Source organism: Buceros rhinoceros, unplaced genomic scaffold, assembly GCF_000710305.1.
Source record: "Buceros rhinoceros silvestris isolate BGI_N320 unplaced genomic scaffold, ASM71030v1 scaffold1443, whole genome shotgun sequence".
NCBI classification, from domain to species: domain Eukaryota; kingdom Metazoa; phylum Chordata; class Aves; order Bucerotiformes; family Bucerotidae; genus Buceros; species Buceros rhinoceros.
Window position 1 is genome coordinate 23,368 of NW_010402829.1, and position 26,734 is coordinate 50,101.

The 26,734-nt window shown below is 40.7% G+C and overlaps 1 protein-coding gene across 1 annotated transcript in view; it reads right to left on the reverse strand.

Moving 5' to 3' along the window:
* The window catches only part of TRAPPC9 (trafficking protein particle complex 9), a gene marked incomplete at both ends in the record, with an annotated part of 201,795 nt that overhangs the window by 11,340 nt on the left and 163,721 nt on the right, over window positions 1-26,734 (reverse strand). The window lies entirely within an intron of this gene.

A 26,734-nucleotide genomic window follows, 5' to 3' on the forward strand; every position in this document is an offset into this window, starting at 1 on the left:
TATATACAAATGAAGCACAATACTATATACAGGAGTGTCTCCTGAAGTGAACGGGAAGAAAACTGAGCAAGTCATGAGACTTCCTTGCTTTTACAACCAAACTGCCTAAATTTTAAACATTTCCTTACAAAACTCAGGAAAGAAAGATAAGTAACCACAGTACTAGGACCTAAATGTAGCCCCTTCCCTTTTTCTAGATGGAATTTAATTCCGTCTTGTTTAATGTATCTTCATTAATTACAGGTAGCATTAATTTCAGTATCATAGTATAATTCATTGGTAGAAAACGATTAACTAATTGTTTTATTAAATGTACGGTAAGGCATAAAAGCAAATTAAATTAAATGTATTACACTATAATGCATACTAAATACTTATATGTTGAACTAGAATCAGTAATCTAATATAAAAGGGAATTTAGACCAGCTCACATCACATGAAATGTGGTTATAGCAGATCTAATATACTGTGCTGCCAAAACAGCTTTAATTTCCTGAATCGTCTGAAATAGAGAAATAATTAAGGAGGAATTAAAATATATTGCTCTTGAGATGACTTTGCACTTAAGGAAAAGAGAAGACCAAGCCACTGCTTTGAGAACCATGCATGATGAAACGCAACTACAGTCTAAGACAGGGCATGGGAAGGGCATTTCACCAAAACACAGGATTACTACTACTCCTTTATCTATTTTTACATATGAAGAGGAAAACATATTCTATAAACGTTGCTAAAAGGAAAACTGTAGTAATAAAAGCCAAAAGAAAGGCCTTTGAAATCTCCCCAGACCTGAAGAGATCTTCTATAATTAGCATTAATTTAAGAGAATCTTGACCCTAAAAGAAACTGGGAGAGAATCCACAGCAATTATAAGAGCAAGGAATAATCCAGAGCTTATGAAATTCACGGTGGAAAGATGAATTTGAATAAGCCCATCGTGCTTCATCCTGAGTAAAAAATGACATCTGAGGAATAGCTGCTGATGTTCCAAGACTACCGTCACCATTAGTGTCCATCACTACTCTCACCACATGAGACAAAGGGGGCACAATTACTGTTCATACAAGCTACTTCTGCAGACCACGTCTTTGCTGACCTTCACATTTAAAAATCAAAAAAGGGCGAGGAATTAATCTATTCCTTTCCAAGAGGTGTTTTTGTTCAGGCAATTTTTTCCTACAGAAGAGATTCCCTAAGAGTTCTTCATCTGCACGCAGAGACCAGCAAGAGCTGGGCATATAAAATGGCTAAAATGAGCTGCAAAAGAGTATTACAGTAACCGCAGGAATCAAGGCAGAAATAAAGAATGTAATGAAAAACACCTAGATACAATCTGTAGAGTGGATTTAAAAAAAAAAAAATCAGGCCTGAAACTCACTAATATTATCAATTCTTACTGGCATTGAAGTATGATTTGATTCTGCAAATGCAGGTTGAGTTTCCTGGATTTTGCACGGGCAATGCTTGGGGAAGACGGAGACACAACCGTAACATCACGACGTCATTTCTGCCTTTGTTCCCGAGATTATTCCATCCCGACATGGTGTATGAGCAGGCGCAAACCCTGGATTTCTACTGCCCATACCATACTGCTAAAATTCTCACCTGCTCACAGTTCCATACCTATAGTCCCGTTTTGACAGCAAATTATCTTAGATTCTGAACAGTCAAACATATCTAGAATCCACCTCCCAACAGACCTGGACAGCAGCTCTCATCGAATGGCTGTGCCCCACGTCTCTAAATGAGGGATATGTTACAAAATCGTCCCTGCTCAGCAATACTGAGCGTGTAACCGAGGGCATTCGTCTGTCAGTGGATCATTACTGGCAATTTTTTTCCTGGAAATTAAATATGCACGTAAGCACTTTTTTCCCCAATATCCTACGATAAATTCACATCAGCTTCAGGAATACGGCCTAGTCTGCTCTGTTCACCATACAGCTCTGTTTGAACTAACTTCATGAAGCTCTGAGGTATGGACATCTTCAGTAGATGGGGCTCCCAGCAGTCAGAACCTCCACTCATTTCTCACATTTTTTAACCATGTTTTTATTTATGTTGTGTATACTGCATTTAGCACAGTGACACCTCATGTCACAAGAGAAGATACAGAAACACCCCACCAACATCCTTCCCAGCCAGGAAGAGTCTGAGAACCAGAGAGAAAAATGTCACACACAACAGTATTACAAACACAGCTAGAAGCGGACTACAGGAAAGTGGCAGAGATAAAACAACATTTTTCAAGACTATAGTCACACTCAAAGCAAAGCATGACGAAATTAAATCTGACCTCTTTTTCTTAAACATATATGCCTCTTATCATCAGTATTCTGCTGCCTCTTGTGTTATAAATACTCGTACTGAGTTTTGCCTCTGCATTTTTTATCAATAATGTTTCTTCAGTATTTATTCCTCAGCCTATGGAATGTGTAGTAGATTGGAAGGCTTTACACAAAAAGCAAAACAAAGAATAAATACTGTAACCTAAATCAGTCACTCAACCTTAAAAAGTTACCTCTACGCAAACACAGCTTCTTCACTTTTCTCTTAATATGAAGATTTCTCCATCTCAGAAGATGCATTTCACCAGAGAGGCCCTGACAAACGGACAAACCATTGCCAAAGGCAGCTGACTGGAGAAAACGCGTAAGCTGGACCTCGGGTTACAGTCGCCAACTGAAAAAGGACTTACCGATTTTTAAGTGATCCGTAGAGATCACGTGGGCTTTATCCTAAAAGCAGCAGAAGGCAGTGAAAGGCAACCCCCGGCCATCGCTCAGCGTTGTCACTATGCTCTTGCCTCAAAGCAATGAAACTGAAACGTATTTTAGCTATGAAAGTCTTTCTCCACTTACATCAATGCGTGAACATACGGTTACTTTATGACCTATGTTTCTTGTCAGGAGTTGTCAGCACCTCTTTTCTCTCCAAATTTGTTCTCGTTTGTTGTGATACAGCAGAATCTATAGAATCCATACTGAAAGCGGTAAAAAAAAAAAAGGCAATTCAGGTTGAAACAGGCATTTGTTTTACTACAAACGGCTGGGAGAAGGAAGGCTCACATTGTGCAAGGGTAACTGCATCCACAGCACCTCACCCTCCACAGCAATTACATACCAGGGAAAACACAAAAGGTCTTAAAACACGGAGTTTAAACATATACTTGCATCAGGAAAAGGGATAAGACTTTCATTTTAACCTCCTTTGCCTCGTGGGTAGCTATGCAAATTTCCTACAAGGAGAGTTTTCAATAACTCATGAGATATTTGTATAAAAACACTGCATTATGTAGAAACATTTAACAGTCAATCCTGCAGTGGAAAACCAGGTTTTGTTGCTCTCCGGCTAACCTTGCTCGTGCAGGAGCAGGGATAAAATAACAACGGTTTTCATGAATAATGAAACAATCACATTTTAAAACTACTGGGTTTTGTCATGAGCGAGCCCAGGTCGTCGTGACAGCTCCTCAGACAACCCAGCATTGTTACAGGGATGCAAATTATTCAAATACAAATTAAGTGAACAAAGAGGAAAAGGTCAGCTCATTGGCAATGCTGATGATGCGCCTGCATGGTACCATCTCACATCACCTGTCAGGTTGACTTACGGGGAAAAAGTGACAAACCTTCTGATGGTACAGCAGAGTTTTCAATGACAGTTACCTGAAGTCCTCTTAAAGGAACCGTCCGGTTAAAGACACCAGACAGTTCATCTCACCGCTACTCGCAGAATGAGTTTCAGCTTTACTGGAAATAGCACTCTGCTCCTGACAACACAACGCCCAACAGAAAGGACTCTGTATCAAGAAAAAAAGCTTCCTGTAAACGGTGTCACGACTACTGACCCAGCGCCTCGCACACCCCTCTCCACAAAAGCACTGCCAGTTAAAATCGAGCGACACTGACAGTTTCACAGAAGTGGCAAGTAGCAAATTAATTAATCGGTGAGAAACTCAGTACGGGAGCATTGCCTGTGGCGCTATCAACTCCGGCCCTTGTTCCTGGCAGGAGAGTGGGCAGGTCCCAGGCATACCCTATCCGCCAGCAACACATCTCAGCTCTTGCGATGTCCTCATCACTTAGAAGAGGATGAACCTATAAAATGAAATTAAGTATGTGACACTCTCCAAATAAAGCAGGGTTAAAAGCAGGCATGGTATTAAAAGAAAAGCAGCAATCTGGTTAACGTAACGAGATTTCATCTTTCGTTAAGTAAATAAAATACTGCTGCTTAGGTTGGAAGAATAAAATCTAGAGATGGGTCCTTATTCAATTATCTTTAGGAAGAAACAATATAACTGGAGCCCAAAAACTCTTCCTCATGGCTAACAACCTATTTAAATGCTATCATTCACAGATGAGTTTGCAAGCTGTTTCCATAATGAAGCTGAAAGGAAGCAGTTGGAGCCTTTATTCAATCTTATGCTTCCTGTTCATCCTCCTCTCTTATGTAAAGTAGACAGTAGGGACACGGAGCCAGACCACATTATGACTACTTATGCAAAATGCTTATGAATAGTCCCTGTACAGTCAATGACTTCACATTTCAGGAAAAGCTAGAAGTGAGGATGATACTCTTGTTCTCAACTTCACAAGGAAAAAGACTAATGCATAAAGACAACCCTGTTAAAAAAAGAAGAAACTTCACCTGATTCTTCCATTTCGCAATCGCAGTAATAAAGTTCGTATAACAACATGTTTCAAGTACACATAATTCCATCCTAAATACAAATTTTGCAGCTGATAAAAAAAATGGTAGCGGTGACAGCCCAGTATCTAATCGCTTATAGACAAAGAGGGACCTCAAGAATCAAGTCTCTTGTGAGATGAATAGTTCTGTCTCACTAGGAGAAAATGAGAAAGCGAAGTAATGCAAATTAACATATAACTTGTGTCTACTTCTAATTATTTCACTGTTGTACAGAAGCGTAATCTATATTTCACTCGCTACTATAAAACACAACTGTAAAAACAAGCTGCTCAAGCGACCCATAAGTAATGATCTCTCCTCCCAGCCTAAAACTGACTTCATAAAGAAAAAGAATTGCTTTAATATCTGAAATATGCAGAGCAAAAGATAAATTTTTCCATTAATATGGAAAGGTCAATTAAATTTTAAAATTGGCACTTAGAACTTAATTATTTATTTAAAATAATTGAAGTGGAGATAAAAGTCAAACTACAGTGCTGAAGTCTGTAACAGTCAACAGCTTATACTCTTCTGATCAACAACATTTCGGATGATAGAAAGTTAAACTGGGGAAGAACAGTTCCACTGTATAGAGCGTAGTCTTTGGAAATGGAACAAAGTGTTAGGAGATAGTTAGCTACATAAAACTTCTGTTTAAATGGGATTATACTCTGCATGCTGGCAATCTAGCTTTTAATGCCTAATTCCAAATCTGAAACCATAAACGGGAAATGAAGAGGCGTAATGATTAACTTCGACTTGCATCTTTTTTTCACTTGTCCATTTAAATAATTCGGACTTTTACGGCCATCACCATGCAGCAAAACTCTTAGCTACTTAACATTTAAAATAATAATAATGGTAATAGCCTCCTCTATAAACACACCAATTTTTATAGGGGGGCGTAAGAGACTCATAATCAATAGTCGTTCACTCCATTAAGAAATCTAAGCGTACTTGAAGATTGAGTTCAATATCCTCCCGTTGCTCATCACAGCTAACCGCGCAAGGACTGTAATTCTGTCATTACCCAAAATAACGGCATACTGTACTTCATAGCTCTCAGTGGAATATCAATAATCAGCGAAATAAATTTCAAAACATGTAACTTCATATTCAGTTGCTCCTTTGTATAATTCAGTATTGCCTTTATATGCCAAAAAGTCCAAAGAAAACGTATGTAAATTAAGAACATGGAATTTTGCGCTAGATGTAACGAACAAAACAAAAATCCCTCATTCTGCCACCATGCCTAGCTAGCGTTGCAGCTCTTGCACTCTTCTCAGGAAAGGAATTACAAGATTGCCCACCTCAAAATACAAAGGCAAAAATTACAGTGCTAAAAGGCAAGCTTCTCGTTACGTTCAGAGCACCTTCTCCAGGAGCCTCAAGTGGAGGAACCAGGTACTCACCTGCTCCAACCTTTCCTTCTCACTCTGCCCGCACCTAGCATAAGCGACATTATGGGACAAAACCACCAAGTGACTCCACTTTTGGAACACCCCGAAGAAACCAGGAACTCTGGTAAGGAGCACTGTGATCACGAATGACCACCAGACCACTCCTCTCGCTTCAGCGTAGCCTGTGTCCTGTCCCGGCGCCAATGGTTGTTGCTGGTCCCAGAGCACAGCGATACGGTGCAAGTGGAGCAGAGCTGGGTCTGCATAGGACACCAAGACCCTCAGAGGGGCCCCGTAGCCTCTTGGCACATGGGAAACCTGGAGCATCAACTCACTTTCTGCCTAGAGAAAAGGCTTACAAATCCCCCATAAATCATGCAGCTGATGCCAATGCTCCTCTTTTAAAAGACTATCGCCATCACACGTTGTGCACACCTGGAAGGTTATCTTCAGCGTGCTCAGAACACCAGGACACCCTACGTAACCGAGAAATCCTTCATGCATGAAGCAGGCCACCTCAGTGACCACACAAGAGGAAATGAACAACTTTTCCATAAAGCAAGTGCAATTTTTTTTCATAAGGGAAGTGATTCAAACGCTTTTGGGGTAAAATGACAGGGTGCACGGATGCTCAGTGTGCCAGTGCACACATTTCACCGGGGACTCTCACTTCAAGACACAATTAGACTTTACATTCATAGTGAATTATTAATGTATAACCTACTTGCTTGTCTTTAAAGATAAAAAAAAGATAACATTTGCCCTTCTCCCAGAGCACTGCAGTAGAAGTTCACTTCAAGATGATTTACTGTGATAACCAAATTCTTTTCTGAGTCACTGTTTTCCAGAACAATTCCCCTTCCCAGATGCATGACCTGTATACTTCTGTCACACAGGTGACCTTCACACGTTTGGGATTTTGTAAAAACATAACAGCTGTTCAGAACACTCCCTGGTCAGTTCCTTGAAGAGTCTTGCATTCAAGTTAGCCCAGTCCACGCCTTTAAAAATGTTTATTTTGTCACAGCCTCATTGATTCTTTTGGTATATAAAGGAGTTGTACAGGGTTTTTTTTTAGAGATTCTCAAGTCCCAGAAGCAAGTTTTTGTGACTGACACCAGCCTGTCAAAGAGCAAAGCTGGAGGTACACAACCAGTTTAAAAAACCAAAGCACCAGTACAACACTGAACATCTCCCACTGTAGCAGCATGGTGCATGGTCCATGAGTTTTGACTTACTGAGCTTATTTTGTAACTAGGTTCCAGCAATAATGTTCACAAACACGAGTGGAGCCACAAGAAGCTTTAATCATGCTTCCTAAATCTTAGCTCCCAGTGAGGAAGCCACGTCTGAGACGGTGTACAGGTCCCACAGCAGTCAACTGCTCAGCACTATTAATGAGAATTATACACATCTCACACATACACAAATTCTTAAATGAACAATCTTATTCCCACAAAACACTGTATGCACGAGAAGTTTATTTAATGCTTCCTCTACCAATAACACCTCAACGTGTCTTTAGAACCATGCTCAGAAACAAGATGTTCTCCTCAAACTCCCCCTCAGAGGAGTGCAGCAGCCTGGAAGACCAAACTGGTCTTACAAATCCTCATCGACATCCTTAAAGTGTGTCAATGCAATAGCCTCAAAGCACGTCCCCCCCGCCCAGGAGATAACGATTAATAAACCCAGGCACTGCTTCCACGGCTAGTGTCACTCAGCCATCAGCAGCCCTGGACCCCCCTTCAGCAATAAGCTGGGCTGGGATTGTCTTCACTCGCGTCTTATCGTGTTTAGATCGACTTTCCTTTGCGCACTTTGCCCCACCTACTATGGCACGGCATTAGGTGTCCGATTTGCCTTATTAGTCTATCACAAAATGAGCACTGTTCTGAAATACCTTTATTTTAGCCAAACCTGCCCATTTGGAAATTGCCATATCTTAACGGATAATAACAAGTAACTCAACAAATAACTGCCCTGCCAGTTGCCCTCTTAGTCAATGAGCTGTGGGCTTGAGCTCTGACGGAAAAGGGCAGTGAAGCTAAATGGCCAACAACCTCAGATCTTAACACTACGGCTAGAAATTCAGTATTTGTTTAATTATTGAAATGGAAAAAGACTATTTTTTTCCTTGGTAATGGTCTGGGTTTTCTTTGGGGTTTTTTGATTGATTGTTCATTTTATACTTAAACCTCCTCTTCTCCCTTTCCCATCAGCCTAACTTCTCTTGACATAGAGTGGTCAAAATGTGAAAAAGTTCTCCAGTAAAGCCTTTACCAGCAGCAGACCTTGTTCCCAGTTCCTGCAAAGAAGCCAAAACCCCCAAACAAACGTGCAGAGGTGCACGCACATGTACACACACACGGGGTTAGGCCAATTTGACAGTTTAAAAGTTAATAAAGTTTCTTTCTCATTTACAAAGAACAATTTAATACAGCAAATCCTAGAGCCAGAATATTCCAAAATGTTACGCTACTGCTAAGAGACAAACTGTACGCCAGAACTGTGTAACGGTTTTATAAACCTTCCCATCCACAGCTGAGAAGTCCCCAATGCTTCCCCCAATTTGCTCTGAGTTATTCAATTACACAGGTATAAATGGATTACAGGGTTAATATTAAAACTGGAAGCATGTCGTATTAAAATTGAGTTTATATATCCTATTCTAAGCAAATAATACTGTAAATATACTAAGCAAAGATTACACAACCCGCTTTGTTCTGAAACTAAGCTCTTTATACAAAAGCCTTCCTTTATTATTGCTTACTATTCTCCATTTCTCTTCTTCCATTCAACTAAAAGAGACACTGTCAAGCAGTAAATCGAGGAATAACGCTGCAGAGATTTTTTTTTACTCCCATTTATTCCCACTGAGCCTCCCTCAGGGATACACAAATTGGAAATTGCTAGATTATCATCTAATAGGCAGAAACAATGTAGGCGAGACCAATGAAGTAAAAGTTAGAAAGTTGTATTACACACGTAATTAAATGAAATTCTTTGACTAGACTACATCACTCACCTCCCGAGAAGGACAAACCTTGACTTTAATAAGCACACGACATGTTGTATGACATGTCACTAAAATAGAACATTAAGAGTTTTGATATCACTAAAAAGAGCAGTTTTCCTAATTGTCAGTCAAGTTACTTCCAGGTGGTAGGAAAAGGGCTAAACGGCAGCATTCCTTCCTAAATACACAAGACTCTAACGATGCATAATCAAGTACAAAGTCATAAAAGTGCGGATTTGGGGGTTTTGGAGCTGTAGTATCTTTTAAAGAGGTACCTACACGCATATTTCAGTCGGACTGTTCCCTTACAGAAATCCATATGCTATCATAGAACGCAAGAAATCACTAACTCAAATCACCCCCTAATTGCCAGCTGTAATGTGAGAGACAACAAGCAGGGATAATTCTGGTTTGTATCCACGAACATCATTAAAAAGAATAATGCAGCGGGGAGAAAACAAACGCACCGCAAACAATTCTCATGTACAAGCTTGTGGGCTCTTCCTCTGCAGCCGTTCTTGCCACTGAGGCAGCTGTTGCCTGCTGCAGGCCCCCTCAGCAGTGCCCAGAGCACTGTCCTTGTGCCGCTGCACAAGGGCTTTGGTCCAGCCCTTGGCAGTGACCTTCAGGAGCTGGAACGGAGGCTGGGATGCACACATACTCCAGCGAGCAGAGAGAAGGGACTCTCCTGGGCTACAGGAGCCGGAAAAGGAGGAGAAGCAACACTTACCTCTCCCTATGGCGCTTTCTTTGCTTTTCCTTTATGAAAACGGTCTAAACTAGTCAAAAAGTAAGACACCGTCGCTCAGTTTTGAGAACAATACAACAGCATTTAGTTAAATCAGTTTATCAAGCTGATACACAGAATATCCGCTATGGATTAAAAGCTCTACGTACAAATTGCATTTTGGAACTAAATTAATTCTGCAATCGCCCTGCAAACAAGGGTGGCAAAGTTTCGCAAACCTGGGACAACCTGTATATCCTAAGCCAATATTTCCCTTCAGGTAATTCCCAAAAAGTCATCTTTATTTTCTAAGGAAATATAACAAGAGACAGATACACTTCCACGGCAAACCTGTGACCTTTTGTCTTGAGAAAGTTCCTATCCTACTGGGATACATTTGCCAAGCAGGCTTAGAAACCCTGGTTAAATCGTTAACAGTATTTCATTACTGGAAATAGCTGTTTATTGGTTTTTTCATACACGTACACAAACTAAAATAGATGACTTGGAAAGGAAAGAAAGTTATTTGCTTTCTCAAGTGAAGAGTATGGAAGTGGAAAAAATGAAAAAGCCACGTGTTTTAATTGCCTTAGGGGAAAAAAAAAAAACGGTTTGTATCAAAAGAACAAACAAGTTTTTAAAATGTTAGATTTCTCTAAAATGTTAATTATTTGCCGTTCTTGTGCACAAGGGATCACAAATAAGTGAGTTGGCGATGGCAGCGCTGAGGATAGCAAGAGGCAATTTGAAAGACAGAAAACAGGGCTTGTTTTGGTGAGTGTGTTTTCAGGACAAGTAGTACAGACATAACCACCTGTCTAATGTCACTGTGTGCGTCAAAATACCACTGTACAGGAGTCCAGCCTCTCAGTTAACGCCAGAAAAAAGACAAGAAGCTCTCCTTAAAAACTGCAGATGGCTGGCTCTTTCCCGAACAGGAGACTTAACGTCAAAATACAGGAGAGAACATGAGAAAGAAGTTGAACCCACGTAGAACAGCCTGGGAAACGAACAACAAGGAGTACTGACTGACGTCAGAACATTCCCCATCTAGAGTCAAATTCCGCAGCTAAAGCCTGCGCGCGCGTACCTGCTGCCTGTTGTAACACTTTCATCATCACTCCAGAACTTGCCTTCGCAAATCTCTGTAGTTCATATTAAGGAGATCGTGACCCTTAATTAATGACGTCCTGTCCTACCCAAGCCACTGGCTATTCAAAAGGAAATGAAGTGACAGTCAAAACAAGCTGCTAGTGATGGCCACCTTAAGATACAGTTTCCTCCAAGATACCGAGGAGAAAAAAGGCAATACTGGTAAATCGGCTGTTGGGCACGGCAGTGTGGCTGAAGGGTGAGATGACGTAAAGGCTGCTCGTGAGCAACACAAACTACATTAATAAGAAGCAGTTCAGAGCATTATTTCCAGAGCACAGCACACCCTGTTATTACAGCCTATGGAAATTTTAAAAAACAACCCAATGACTTAACACAAACTTCACTTCCTAGTTTACTTTAGCACTTACAAGCCTAAATTCAAATGAAAAACAGGACCTCAGCTCACGACTTCAAGCGTGACGCATGAGCTCTCCTATCTTTAAATAAACGTTTCTGAACTCAACTTTCACCTTTCATTTCATTTCTCATACGTCCTTTGCTTTTCCCTCCAGTGAATAATAAATAATACACAATACAGAGTGTAATGCCTGGGAGTAAATCTAAACTGAATTCAGGGTGGGAAATGCAGCTGAATTATTACATTCACATCAGGATCCAAAACCGAGAGAGCTGATCAGGCAGCTAAAAAGACGATGCTTGTAACAACAATGGATATCAAATACATAACAAAAAACCCCAAACCCTAAAGATTCGCAAGTGCACAGGATTAATAATGATGAAATACTTACTAAATCTACAGATGTCACTGCGTTCTTTTACTCCCATTTCTTCCAAAGTTCAGTAGATTTAATAATGCAGTTTCTTTTCTGACAGTGAAAATGTTGATTATTTCATGATTTTGTCATAAGCCTTTCTAGAAAAATTAATTGCTCTTTCTAGCAGCTTTAGGAGATGTATGTTTACTGATCCCAAGGTACAAAAACATTTTCTGTTTATTTCAGTGAAGAGATCATCTATTCTCCATCTCGGTTCTATTAATAATTAAAATTATTTTTTGCAACATAGAAGTTTTCTCAAAAATACAGCAAATCTTCAGGCAGAACTTCAGCCTTGCCCATAAACCCTCACTGCTTAAACTCAGTTAATTTGGGGGATAATAATCCTTTGTTCAAGGTGTGCTTACAGTCCAAAAAACTATCCTATGGGTTTTTGGGTCAGTGACTCCAAATCAAATTCCTTTTGGTTATAGTTTAATACCTCCCTTCCAGTCTTCTAATCCCCAGACTCAGCTCATTGATGTTTATAACCCTCCTCCCATTTATCACTATCAACAACAAGCTTTCCCAAAGCCTCTGCTATGCCCAGAAGAGGAGGAAGTGCAGAGGAAGGTCAGAATTTGGCCAAGCGATTAGAATTCAGTAAACATTTCTGTAGATAACAGGCGGCCCAGACTATAACGAAACCCTTTCTCATGCTCTTCCACAGTTTTTGATATTTATAAACACGGAAACAGAAGGTTATTCACCAAAATTTGGAAGTTCTTTTAAGACGCCCTCATCCACTTGAGTGTTTACGTACTGGTTACATTCTCCTACATGATGTAAGCTACTTTCTTAGCCTCAGCCTTATTACCTCACTGAACACCTCACTCAAGCCGTAACCCATCCGCATGCCGCTGCAAAATGACCCAAAAAAACGATTGTGTACTTCCTCATCCCCTTCAGCTTCTCTCATTGTCCAAACTAAATCCAAAAATAAAAAATGAGACTGATAATAGGAAAAAGTCAGCTGACTTTTTAAACTGTAGGTCTTAAAGACTGCAATCAATTCCATCAAGCTCTATGTTAAACTAGTCTCTGGCCCCGACTCCACTCTTGAGAAGAGACAAATGGCATCTCTTCCTGCTGCCCATGAAAATATGTCTTGCTGATTGGGGGTAAGTCACCGTAGCTCTGTGAACCACTGGGTTAAGCACAGAGATGCTCTCCAGACAACACAGTTCTGATCTGAACTTTGGGACAATATTGTAACTCAAAAGACCAAGTAACTGTCGGAAACTAACTCATGATAATATGTATACAATTACGATAGCAATTTCTATGCCTTGTTCCTAAGCTATTTTCAGTAAGAGCTGGAACTGAGGGAAAGGACCCATCACTAGTTACAACCAGTAACAGAATCAGGAACACAGATCGGTGAGTAAGAAACATACATCAGTCAGCTCAGAACTAGAAACTCATCTGATCTGGGCCAGCACAGCACCCGCAGCAGATCGCTTGTTGGCATCCAACACAGCTTCAGGTGTACTCTGTACTAAAACGTAAGTAAAGGAGACTATCTATCTCGGAAGTTACCTCTTTATTCAGAAGCTAGAAATCACTGAGAAAAATCAAAATGCTTTCTGCTTCACCTTACACTGGTCTCCTGACTACATATCACACAAACTCCTTCAGGCAGCACCCTCACATTTTAAGGGAGTTAATCCATTCAGTAGAAAAGTTCGAGTACTTGGTGGCAAGCAGTTGGAAACACACACATCCGCATTAGAACACGTACGTGGGGCAATCGCTCCACGAAAAAAAAGCCAAACCTGTATTTAACAAGAACAACTATACAAAGAACAGACGTGGCTGCTATGAAGCATTATTTCCACAGCCAGCTTTCATTAACAGAAAAATACCTGAAGATCCTAGACTCTGATCAAATAACGTGTGCAGAAGCAGCACGCTGGTTTATGAGATTCCAAGACGAGCTCCTCAGAATTCCATCGGGGAAAAAATTAGAAGGACAAAATGCAAGTCATGGCATGGTGAAAGTGCCCCTGTTCCAGCACCTGACACATTGGTCTTTCTCTGGGCTGAGTTTAATTCTGAATTTATTGAAAATATAGTGATTAATGTGGGGATAGTAGGTTATCTTTTTTTTTTCTTTTTCCTGGTTGGAACTGCTGATTGGTACATCCAAACCTCAGGCTATCTTAGGTATAGCTGCAGTTTCGGTTTTATCCTGAAATTGCACTGTTTTTCATAAATATCAGAAATTAATTGCTGTCAGATGTTAATACCCACTAAAACAGGAAACGACAGCATAAAGATGATACACAGTACAAGCTACACCTGTTGTTTTTTAAGGGAGGAATCCACACAACCAGAGCAAGGCAGCCAGAAACAGCTTCCCAGCAACCACCCAGTTGCATGGCATCATTAAGCCAGCACAGGGCTCGGAAGGATATATCGAAGCTTTTAAGTGCAAAATAGAATTCAATTTTAACTACTGAACCATGACCGCTGCCTCTTCAACAATGTTATAAAAAGCTTCTTGGCTTTTCAAATTGTAAAAAAGTCAGTGCCGTATAAATATGCTTACAAAGGGTCTAAAAATAATGCTAAGCTCCCTAGCCACAAGGTCAGAAGCAGCAGACTCCGAGACCTGAAGCTCTACGAAGAGCTTCCAATAAGGCAAACACTGTTGACAACGGTGAAGGTGTCGACGGTGGTTCACAGCTACTTCTATACAATCCTCTGGTGTCAACTCAAGTTGAAACGGCTGCAGGTGTGGGAGTGATCTCAAACACGCAGTTCCCACTGGTGAACCCCTGCAATGGTGTCCGACACGTAGCTGTTTGAATTTATTAAATGAAATTAAATTTTGGTGCATGTCCTTTCCCCTCGTTACTAATGATTTACTCTCTACTAAAGGAGAATAAAAATAAACGTATTTGAGGTGTATTAAGGGAGAAACCATCATTTTCAACAATGCCACGTGGTCTGGCGTGCCTCGTTACTGCGAATGCAGAGAACACGTACAATGATCACACTCCATTGGACACCTTGGCCATCTGCATCTTCTAATGGATTCTTCTCCAACTCCTGGTGGAAACCACATCAGCCCTATCACCACACAACCGTTACTTTAACATACTTCGTGCTTCTCAGAATTGAAAAACATAGTGGAAACCTTGGTAAAGATGGGGGCTCAGACTTCCTTGATAATTTGGGGGATTTTTTCTCCTTTGGCTGTGGCAGGTCTGTCCTTGGTAGAATATTGTATCTCAAGGTAGAGAGTTCCTCTCTGTAGACCTTGAAAAACAATCTAAGAAGACCACCAACACGTATGCTCTGAAGACCGGCAAAGCGATTGAGTGATACAACAACTCAGGGACCTCGGTGATTCTGCATTAATTGAGTTTATCTAGCTTGCAAAAGATGAAGGTTTAAGTCAATCCTCCCAGGATTTGAACCTCTGATTTAAGGAGACTAAATACTTCAAATCTGATCTTTCAAGCATTCTCCCATCCCATCCAGCTACACCTTTTTTTCCTCACTATGCTTTTCTTAAACTTTAATGTTTTCCCTAGAAATGGGCACAGAAAGTATTTGATTATTGAAGTAAGAAGTCATGGGCTGAAACAAAGCCATAAGAAACACTGCAGCCTGTCAGAGGTGATAAGTGTCTCTGATTATCCTTGAGTGCATTCCCTGGACTCAGCATTTCATTAAAAAGCAATGCTCTCTTTTAAAAATAGATTCCCCACTGTCATGTCCCGAGGTTCTTTCATGTTTTTAGCTAACGCTAGGTACAGAAATACTACTTTCCTCAGTAATTATATTTGATTTTCAGTTTCAGTGTTACTGATAAGATTTTTTAACGTTTGGGTAATACGATCTAAACCAAGTCATGAACATTAAACCAGCTTTTCCTCTCTGTTTTAAGGATCTCTCTTCAACTGGATGAATGATACCTTCCTGTGAGAAATTACAAAAGGCCTAAAGAATTACGTATTAAGTTAAAAGAGGTGAATTTGGCTGTTACATCCCTGGAAAAGAACAATGCAGTCAAACATCAATGCATGTCAAAATAAATTAGGGGCTTTGCTGTAGATTAAGAAAATTCTTCTAGCACGTTTCAGGACAGAAAGTGTCTTAATAATGCCTGATCAAAATCTGTCCTTTTTTTTACTGATTATGATATTGTTTCAAGCAAAATGACTGCATCGAAAATAAGAAACATCATGTATTTATATAGGTGGAAATCTTAAGAAAACATTGAAAAGAGCAAATACGGTTTCAAATAATCCTTTTTCTTGCTTTTCTTGCTAACGTATAATAGACATAAATGGCTCTGCTCTGAAGAATACTTATCTAACGGGGGGTGACAACAGGGAAGCTGAATTGATTTACTGTTAACTGAAACTCGGAACCCAACAATTCCCACAAGATGCCAATTTCCATTTCCTTCCTCCATTGGTAGGAGCCTCATCAAACGTCAGGTGAGCTTAATGCAACACTACCAGAAGCCAGGAGAGAAAGAAAATTAAAACACAATACTGTCTCTGCGAAGAAAATCTAAGTGGCTGCAACCCACAGATAGGCTTTAGAGTGCTACTCAACTGCGGAATATTTACTTATAGGGAAAACAATTATCCAGTGCTTCCTGTAAGTCAAGATGTTCTTCTAAACAGGAGACTCTAACTCAAACATTGATAACTTTTGAAAATAGATTTCAAATGGTCTGCCACTACATTTGTGACAAGGAGATAAGACTTACAAAAATCTCTTAAAACCATGATTCCTGTAAGTTAACCTCGTAGATCAAAATAAGAAGGTATATATTGAAGACTAAAGACTACCACTGAAAAACATGGAGGAGGCAAAAGGAAAGGAGTGAGGTTTGAGCTGGTATCCCAAATCTACAACTGACTGATTTTTTCATTGAAAACAAAGGTAAGGCAACGCATAAAAGGAAACTGCATGGAAAAATGTGCAGTGTTTCGTGTTCCCTTTTCAAAGTAAACACAGCAGCATTTTGAAATAAAGACCTTCTGCATCCCTAGTTTCTAAGATGCAAGCTTGCATGCTTCTGTGGCTCCACTGCATCCTCCACCAACGCAAAAAGGACTTAAGCTACCGGTTGAATTTAAACTCTTCAGGAAAAAAAAAAAAAGATACACAGGGAGCAGGTATCATCATTATTCTTCTCTTGAATCTAATTAAAACCTATAGCTTGAAAAGTTCTTCGGTTGAATTTAACTCTTTCAGGAAAAAAAAAAAAGATACACAGGGAGCAGGTATCATCATTATTCTTCTCTTGAATCTAATTAAAACCTATAGCTTGAAAAGTTCTTCAGGGTCACAGACTCCAGGTTCCAGCTGCAATAACCAACGTATCACGTAATGCAAATTCCTGACCCAGGAGAGGAATAACCCCAGGGGCCAGCAGAGGCTGGGGCTGACTGGCTGGAAAGCAGCTTGGCTGAAAAGGCCCCGGGGGTCCTGAAGGACAAGGTGCACGTGTGCCACCAACACGTCCTTAGAGCGAAGGCAGCCAGCCGCATCCTGGGCTGCGTTTCGCAGAGCACTGCCGGCAGGTTGAGAGAGGGGATCCTCCCGCCCTGCTCAGCACTGGTGAGGCGTTCAGGGTGTCCAGTGCTGCCTTCCCCAGTACAAGTGACGCATGGACATACTAGAACAAGTCCAGCCTGGGGTCATGAAGATGATTAAGGGATGAAAGTACTTGTTACATGAGGAGAGGCTGAGAGAGCCGGATGGTTCAACCCAGAGAAGAGAGGGCTCTGTCATCTAATAGTCCTGATTCTGTGTTACATTTATTAATAAATACTTGGAAAGCAATGGGAGGAAAATCTTCATCTGATAATAAATAAAATATCCCCAAACATTAAAGGGGCTGAAAAACCCACACCAAAACATTTAGAAGATTGCTCTACAGGAATAAACATTTATGTCATCTGCAAAAGGAGAACATTTCTATTTATCCGGTGAAGTTATGCAGAGCTGGGTTGGGGTTTGGTTTTCCTTTTTACATCCAAGTACTTTCAAGATTGCTTGCATAAGGCATAGTTAGCTCAGAAAACATGTTAACACGGTGGAAGAGAAACGTACACAAGAACCTGAGGGATCACCTCCTGCTCATTATCTCTGCCCTCATAAAAACTGGAAGTTTTCTTGTGCTGTTGTTGAACAATACTGTTGTTCAATTCATTTCTCAAAAATGAATTATCTGTGAGAAAATCTCCAACTGTCAGTTACTTCCAACATCTACACAAAACATTACCCAAAGAGAGAAGGGAAATAAAGGAAAATCTTATGCTTCAGAAATCTGTTCCTTTGGCATGGGGAGCAGCTTAAGATGAGGGGTTAAGAGGAAAATGGAGATTAAACCAGGGAATAAGTTAGTGAGAAGGGGAGCAAGATGCAAAAGGGAAAGCTTAAGGAATTTTATAATGCTGATTTTTCTGTACGGCTACTTCACGCACCCCGAACTGCTCTCAACGCGCGCGCTGAACTTAATCTGAGGAGAGTTTTAACAGTAAAGCCCCATCAGCTCAGTGACTGTGGAACTGCATTCCACTACAGCTTTTAATTACTACAGTGTTTAAGGTTGCAAATTTACTCGACAATATTCCATATGAATAAAGCACATTATTTACAGAGAACACAAACAGGAAACTGGGCTCTAGTGGGAATCTCCTGAAGGGCTAAGTTCTGCTGTGCAAGGAGGGTGCTGGCTCAGAGAGTAATAAGTAAAACTAACCATAATACACCATGATAGCTCAGATGAAACGCGCACCATTAAACTTCAGATAGATGAAGAATTTGCTGTAACAGTAAAAGTTCTATTCCCTTTTTATTTGAGAACATCACAGAAGTTAGTGCATCTAAGCTCAGTAGCGTGTATCTTCTGGCAGCACCCTGAATCAGTAAGACTTGGGATGCAACACAGGCCTTCCCGAACTGGAGTTCAGGGACGACTTTCTGCCACATTCGGAAAAAAGAAAATCCTCTTTGGTTATTTGCTCGGATCGCTGATTATCATGCAGCAGATCAACTCCCAGTGCTTGTAAAACAGTTACGAGAACTCGAGGCAGCATGGTCAGTACGTGGCACCCATTCACTCTTCATTAGCAGACAGCTCTCCTCCACCAGAACTGTAAAGCTGCTTATTCCCATGTTCTCTTTTTCTCTAGTATCACATTGACAACAACCACTTCACTAACAGAGACGACTAAAAGTGCTTAAAATCTGTATTTTCTCTCTACTACAGATTTGTGGGGAAATTCAGGTCTCAAGCTTTATTCCTCAAAACGGTCCATGTTATGGCAGCAGCTATCTGTAGTTCCTTTATTATGTCAATAAAGTGAATTTCATGAGATGTTAAATTGTTGTAAAAACTTTCCTTTAAAAAAATAAAGCACTTCAGTTTTTACAGCTGTTTCCATTAAATTCATTTTCTTTCTCACAGCTCTCCACGATTTGAGACATTACAAAGATTAGTCATAAAAGCAGATTTTTCTTTAGCATCGTCTTCTGTTTATTGCTAATGTCAGTAGTTAAACCATAGGCTGAAACATGTCTGTTAACTGATTCTTCTCCATCTCCTTCTCCATCCGAGCACAGCAAAGACGCCTCACTGCTTCTTCAACCGCTCCTACGGGTTGACAGGCCAAAATACTGGCTGCCTTCATTAACGCTCTCCTGACAGAGCAGCAGGACGTGAACGAGACTTGACAACATGAAACTTGAAAGAGTCTGTATTGGTTTGAAAAAGCTTGAAGAGAATAACTAATGACATAGTAATTAATTAGCGTCCAGTCTTTACTACAGCTACAATCTCATTATTACTGTTATCTGGAAGCCACTACATGATGTAATGTAAGTGTTCTCCAACGTAAACGGCTAAAATAATATGGAACCAAGAATAAGGAGCAAACCTCCACACCAATCTTCTGAGGTTATGCCAGTATATTCAAAACTAGTTATTTCAGATTAATTACTACTGATGAGCGCAAGCAGAGAAGACAGAACTAACGGCAGGCCATGTACCCCAAACAGCAACCGCGGTCATTCAGCTAACTTGGTTATTTCTTTTTATTTACTTTCTGCAACTTCTAATTCTTCTAATTTCACTAGCTAGCAAAAAAAGGGTAGAAAATGGTAATAAAACTCTCCATCATTATCAGACCTTATCTGACTTATGACCATTTAATTCCTTATTGATTCTTTCTTTTCTTAATCATCCCCCAGATGTAACTGGTTCTCTGCGCTCTGATGGCAAAGCTGAGGACAAACACACAGATTTGCTGAGCAGCATAGTAAAGACAATCGTGGCTTAGAGACAATACTCTCCTTTAAAGGAGCAAACCTCTCCTTTACCCTGACAGATGCAATTCAAAATGGGGCATGGTGTGAAATCAAAATATTGAAACTGTCAAATATAATCACTCCTCTGGCACACTATGCAAAATCGAACCTTTCTTTCACAGACGAGAGAGACGTTTTATTGCTTTATCAGACCGAGGCCTCGAGGATGACTCAGACTTATCCCGAAGAACACAGGCTCTGAGAAACGGGTAAACACAAACCACGTGGACGGAGCCCAGTCTCCCAGCGTATGTCAGAGGGCAGTCTGCAGCTGAAGAGGGTAAATTCACTGCTGAGAACTGGAGAGGTTATAAGCGTAACTCTCCTCCTGGTTCTCCTCCTCAGTGTGCTGGTTTTGGCTGGGATAATTTTCCTCTCAGTAGCTGGCACAGGGCTGTGTTTGGGATTTGTTGATATCACGGGAATGTTTTAGTTATTGCTGAGCAGAGCTTACACAGCACCAAGGCCTCTTCTGCTCCTCACCGCACCCCACCAGTGAGCAGGCTGGGGGTGCACAAGAAGCTGGGAGGGGACACTGGGACAGCTGGACTCACCTGACCAAAGGGATGTTCCACACCATACGACGTCATGCTCAGCATATAAAGCTGGGGGAAGAAGGAGAAACTGGGGCACTTTAAAAGTGATGGCTTCTGTCTTCCCAAGCAACCCTTATGCATGATGGAGCCTCTCCTTCCTGGAGACGGCTGAACCCCCGCCTGCTGACGGGAAGGGGCACGTGAATTCCTTGTTTTGCTTTGCTTACGTGCATGGCTTTTGCTTCACCTTTTTACCTACCCAGGAGTTTTCTCACTTTACCCTTTTAATTCTCTCCCTCATCCCCCGGTGGGGGGCAGTGAGCTGGGGTTAAACCACAACACCTACTGACAAGCACTATGAAACAAGGGTAATGTGTGTACGCCTAAAAACACAAGATTAACTCCTCTCTCCTGAACCCTTCTCTCCTCTGATTTTTTTTGCTATTTCAGCAATACTAACACTTCCTGATGCGTACGAATATCGGTTTCTACATTCTCACTTCTTCCACTCGTTGTTCTATGTTTCAATTTTATTCCACTGTTTCCTCATAACGCGAGTTTCTTTCCACTCTAAGAAATCCCAGCTCTTTATTTTCTCCATCCCTGAACACAATCTCTACGCCCAGTTCTGAAATGACTGAATGTGCCACCCAAACTTCCAAATTCATTCCCTTACATCAGTTTTTGATGCTTTCCAGCCTAATCCCCGTTTTTTCCATTTCACAGCCTTAACAAAGATTACAAACACCTCATCAAGACAGAATCTGGAGGTCTGCATCATTACCATCTATAATACCTGCACTGTGTTTGACACAGCTGACCCTTGCTGCTTTTCATTTACATTGCAATCGAGAGAACAACACTTCGTTCCTATTAGGAAAAGTCTAATTTGTGGCAACTTTGCTTCTTGCTGTGCTTTTGTGTCTTGCTTGTTGGGCTCCTCTTTCAGTTTCCACTCCTGATCCCATTATCCAACCCAGCCAAAGCTCTGCCCTTGCTCTTGTCACACCACTACACGTTTTGGCATGAACCTCCCAGGCTCCTGCCTTCAGCCTCTCTTCCGGCCATGGACACACCTTATTCCTAAGCTGGTAGAGCATTTAAGTTCTCTGATTTTCTAAGTTTCAGTCCTAAACAGTTTTTCTGATCAGGCACTTGCTTAATTACCACTTTATCCTGTCAGGAAAACTGGGTTCAGGCCAACTCCAATCCATTAGCCAGACAGAGTATCCCAAAGATCATTTGGTCTGCCTGGGGTTCTTAAAATAGGACACTCTTCGCTTGCTGCCTAAAGGAGTTCTGTGCCGTCTTTGCTTACCTGGATGGTACAAAAGCAGTTTAATGACAGCAGAGCAGAGGCTTCCGTGTTGCTTGCCAGAGAACTTTAGCTGAGCACATCACTGCAATTTTATCCTGTGCACGTTATTGGTGTTTTCTAAAACTGCTTCTGGAAAGCGAAGTATTCTTCCTCCTAGGCTGTATAACTTATTTCTTTATCAGCATGTTCTGCACACCATTCAAGACCTCTGACAATAATTATTTTTGCTTTAAACAGTCAGAGAACAAGATTGAGTTTGGCAACTTGTCTGACTTATTTCTGAACTGAACGAAAGAAAAACGTCGAAAAAATGCAATGAAATATAACAGTAACTGATGATTTCTTTTTAAAAAATTATGGCACCAGCAACAGATTCCTGTCATAATATGTATTATTTGCTTTAATTTATTTTAAAACTCTGTAGGTATCATTATTTCTGTGCGCAATCATTACTTCTGTGTGATTGCATTAGACCCTGCTCTTAGACGGGAATAGGTTGCATTTGTATGATCTGAACCAGATTATAAAAATGATGAATTTCCAAGCGATTAGCTCCCAGCATGTGTGTTTTTCAGTAGATTCAGAAAAGCACATTCTATTCATTGTTAGCTTTTAATGCGATGTATTTTCAACTACAGAATTGTAATTACGTACTTTTTCACGGCGTTGGTATTGTGGATGGTAGATCCAGAGCCAAGCTACGACCCGCAGCACAGCCCACAGGTAGCCTGCAAGGCATCGCTGATCACTTGGTAGGCTTGCCAGGTAATGACAGACCTTTTGGGACCTAAATCAAAGCTAAAAATGCCTCAGTCTAATTGTTCAATTAGCTCATCAGAGTAAAATATGCTAATAGAAAACTACAATTTTTTTTCACATTGAGTGTATGCACCCTGATCTTACAAATTCCTACTGGCTTCAGTTACATACATACATAACTACTAAATCAGTGTTGAATTGGCTCCGACAGAGTCATTTTGGTGAGACATCAGTGGAAGTACCGAGGTTCTATCTTTCACCAAAAGACAGTTCAGAGATCAGGACTGCAGAACCTCCTCCTCTTCCAAACATGAACTGAGACCCTATCACACACTAAATTCCTAAAGGTACCCAAGCACACTGCTACTGGGGATCTTCCGCCTCTAAGAGATTATAAAACGTTACATTCTATCTTCCTTAGTTCTGCTTTTCATTACACGCAATCACTTTAACTCAAAGTACAACAGGATACACTGCTGGGTTAATTCCTAGTGTGAGAAATAGAACCCCATGTCCTTGGAATAATTCCTACAATTTCATGTCCAAGCAGCAACGTCAACAAAGCCACCTCTAAAAGTGATAAAGAACAGCTCGAAGAAAATAATATCGAAACTATTTGTCATCTTTCAAAGGCAAAAAAAAAATTAAATAAATCCTTTTAAAAATATTTTTTAAAAGAGAGAGATTTGAAAAATAAGGGGCAAAAATTCTAAGCTGGACCCCAGAAGGACCAATTTTTATCGGGTACCTTATTTCCTGGATCATTGTCAATTAAAAGAGGACTTTCGACTTCCAGCATCTTACACAACTCAGTCATCAGCTGGTCTGTGGGAAACCTTCCTACTCCTTTCATTATTCAGGATCGAGTCCCATCCAAAGTGGAGATAAATGCCCGGACTTCTAAAACTGCACTTCAAAGACACAGGATCAGAAGGCACACAGCAGCTTAAAAGAATCATGTCTTAGAAAACTCAGGCCTTAACAGAAAGAGTACACTTAAGACTGGGATTCTGTTCTTCATCAGTTACTACTTTCCTTAAAGAAATTATAACAAGTTACCTCAGGTGGAGATAAAAACTCCAAATCTTTAGCACAGGAAGTATTTGGTCAAAATCCTTTCCTCTGAGAAATTTTAGGGACTACTACTTTTAGTTAAATAAGTTATTACATGAGCAGAAAGAATAATACAGTCTCTTTCATAAGGATTTCTGCTGACTCTTCTCCAAACTCTAATCTCAGACTTGATTTCTCCCCGCCAAACAACCAAAAAGCTCCCACTGTCAAACCAAATACACATGCGCTAAATTCTGCTTGTCTTTCTCGGAATAGGGGCAGTGACTTTTCTCTTTCCACTTTACCTCTCAATTTTGACAGAACTTTCAGGAATTAAATAAATTTTTGAGACCTCCGCTCTTCAGTTTACTGGTGAATCCAAAACCTGGTCGTGACAGAACAGAGAAAGCAAACTTGTTTTGTTAGAAAACCAGGTTCAAAAAGGGAGCTTGGGAAGTCAGGCAAAGCACTTGTCCTCACCATAAGCACCAGATTCCAGGTTCTGACCAATACAGGCTGCAGGATAATGCGATTGAGAGCTGCCCAGCGGAGAAGGACTTGGAGATATCAGTGGATGAAAAGATAAACCAACAGTGTGCGCTCACAACTCAGAAAGCCAACTGTATCCTGGGCAGAACCGTATCAAAAGCAGAAGCAGCGTGGCCAGCAGGTCGAGGAAGCTGATTCTGCCCCTCTACTCCACTCAGGTGAGACTCCACCTGCAGAGCTGGGTCTGGCTTTGGAGTCCCCAGCACAATGAGGACGTGAACCTGTTGGAGAAGGTCCAGAGGAGGCCACGGAAATGATCAGGTGGATGGAGCACCTCTCCTACAAGGACAGGCTAAGAGAGTTGTAAATATACACAGTACATATAAAGACGTAGGTTCTATTTTTGACTAAAGCCCAGTCATCATCTAGGAAGGCGATGGAAAAAAACCCATCAAGGAAACCATTTCCAAACGCATGAAAAACAAGAGGATGATCTAAAGTACTTCGCATGGACTTATGAAGGGGAAACCATGCTTTAAGAACCTCCTCATTGTCTTATACAGGGAGATGAATAGCTTGATTGACAAGAAGAAAGCAATGGACACTGTTCCTACCTCTAATCTAGCAAAGCCTTTGTTTCCCGTAACAGCACTGTAAACAAGCTGACCAAGTAAGGGTTAGATATGTGACCTGTGAGGTGGATTACAACAGCTGAACTACTGAGCCAACAGGGTTGTGATCAGCAGCACACGGTTCGGTTGGAAGTCAATGACTAGCAGCATATCCCAGGGGTCAATACTGGGTCCGATGCTGTTTAACATCTTCATTAGTGACCTGGTTGATGGAGCAGAAAGCATCCTTAGCAAGTTCACAGGTAACACCAAACTTCACGCCCAAACCAAAACAGTTAAGACATTTCCTATTTAAACCATATCTATAGTCATTAACAAAACAAAGGAAAAAATCTGAATGGCAAAGCTGTCAGAAGCTTATTATTGACATTTTAATGCCTCAAGACAAAATTTAATGTAACTTAAAAAAATTGTTGCAGATTTTATTAGACCATTACCCTCCATGAGCTTTCACAAACATCTCACGGTGAGTCATTCATAAATTGGATTTGTATGGTAAGAAGACACCAAAATACGTTAACTGTATGAGTATTCCAGTCTGCAAGTCAGCGTAGTTATCTGGAATTATCTAGATCTAGGATTTAATACAGACTGCAAAGCAGATTCTGAAAAACCACACCAAACCCTTAATGCGCACTAACTGAAACTCTGTTAAAACCAGGTACACAACTATTGAAACTTACAGTTTTCTTCAGCACCTTCTGCTTGTCAAAGATTTGGACAAGATTTGCTGCGATTTCCACTTCAGACCAGACTTCTGCTGAGTTACCACAAATAGCTAAAAATCCTAAAAATCTCCCCCCTGCGACCAAACTCCAAGACTGCTTTGTTATGTACGTCGATAAAGATGTTCCAACACTTCTTTGGTCCAGAAAACGCAGTAGTACTACAACTGTTTGGAACCACTCAGGATTCAGTCGTCTTGTTACAGATGGGGTTTAAGTTTCCATTATTTCCCTCTTTACTCGGGCACGAGGCACTGACTGTAGTGGTCTTCGCATGAAACAGTGTTTTATGAAGAATAAAACATGGAGTTTGTAATTCAGTACAATATATTACACTCTATCACAGTACCAAAAATATTTTTATAGTCCCCCAACAGTAATAAAATTAGTATCTGTCATACATCCTGTATGCCTAAGTGAGAGACCTGAACCCATTCGCTGCTGCTGCGACTTAAATGAACATTTCCTTCTTTTCCCATAACTCTGTATTGTGCCTTATGCTTTTGTAATTCCTGCAGCAAGAATAAAATCTAAGCGCTGGCCAGAATCACTTTCTGTCAGGGAGAGCACGCACAGGAAGATGACATCCCATTGTCATTGGATTTATACACAAAGAAGATATAAAATTGCTGAGAAGAACAAAAAGAAAAACTCTTCGAGTAGGGGTTCAGCTAGAAATTCTTTTTATGCAGCAAACGAGTATTATTTGCTATATAAAAATTAAATTTAAATGCCTCAAAAGCTTGAAAATTTATAACAGCATACAAATACTGTTCTCTTCAACCTATATTTAATTTTACATTTCCAACAGGGCTCCGGCATTCCCAGGACTGACCACGGGAAGAAATGATTTGTCTTTACCAATGCTGTAATTTTCCACGTGACTGAAAATCATCCTTTACATTTCAGACCACTATTGCTGATGTATTTAAAGTAAAAACCTCTGGAAATCTTCAAGCTGCACATCCCAGCTCCTGGTAGCACCGCACGTGTATCTCCACCCAGGTACACGGTACACGTTCAGCTGCTGCCGGGGCTCGATGACACCGGCTACAGCAAACCCAGAAAGGCAGGTTGTGTTTCTGCTCTCCTGCTCTTGGCGCTTTC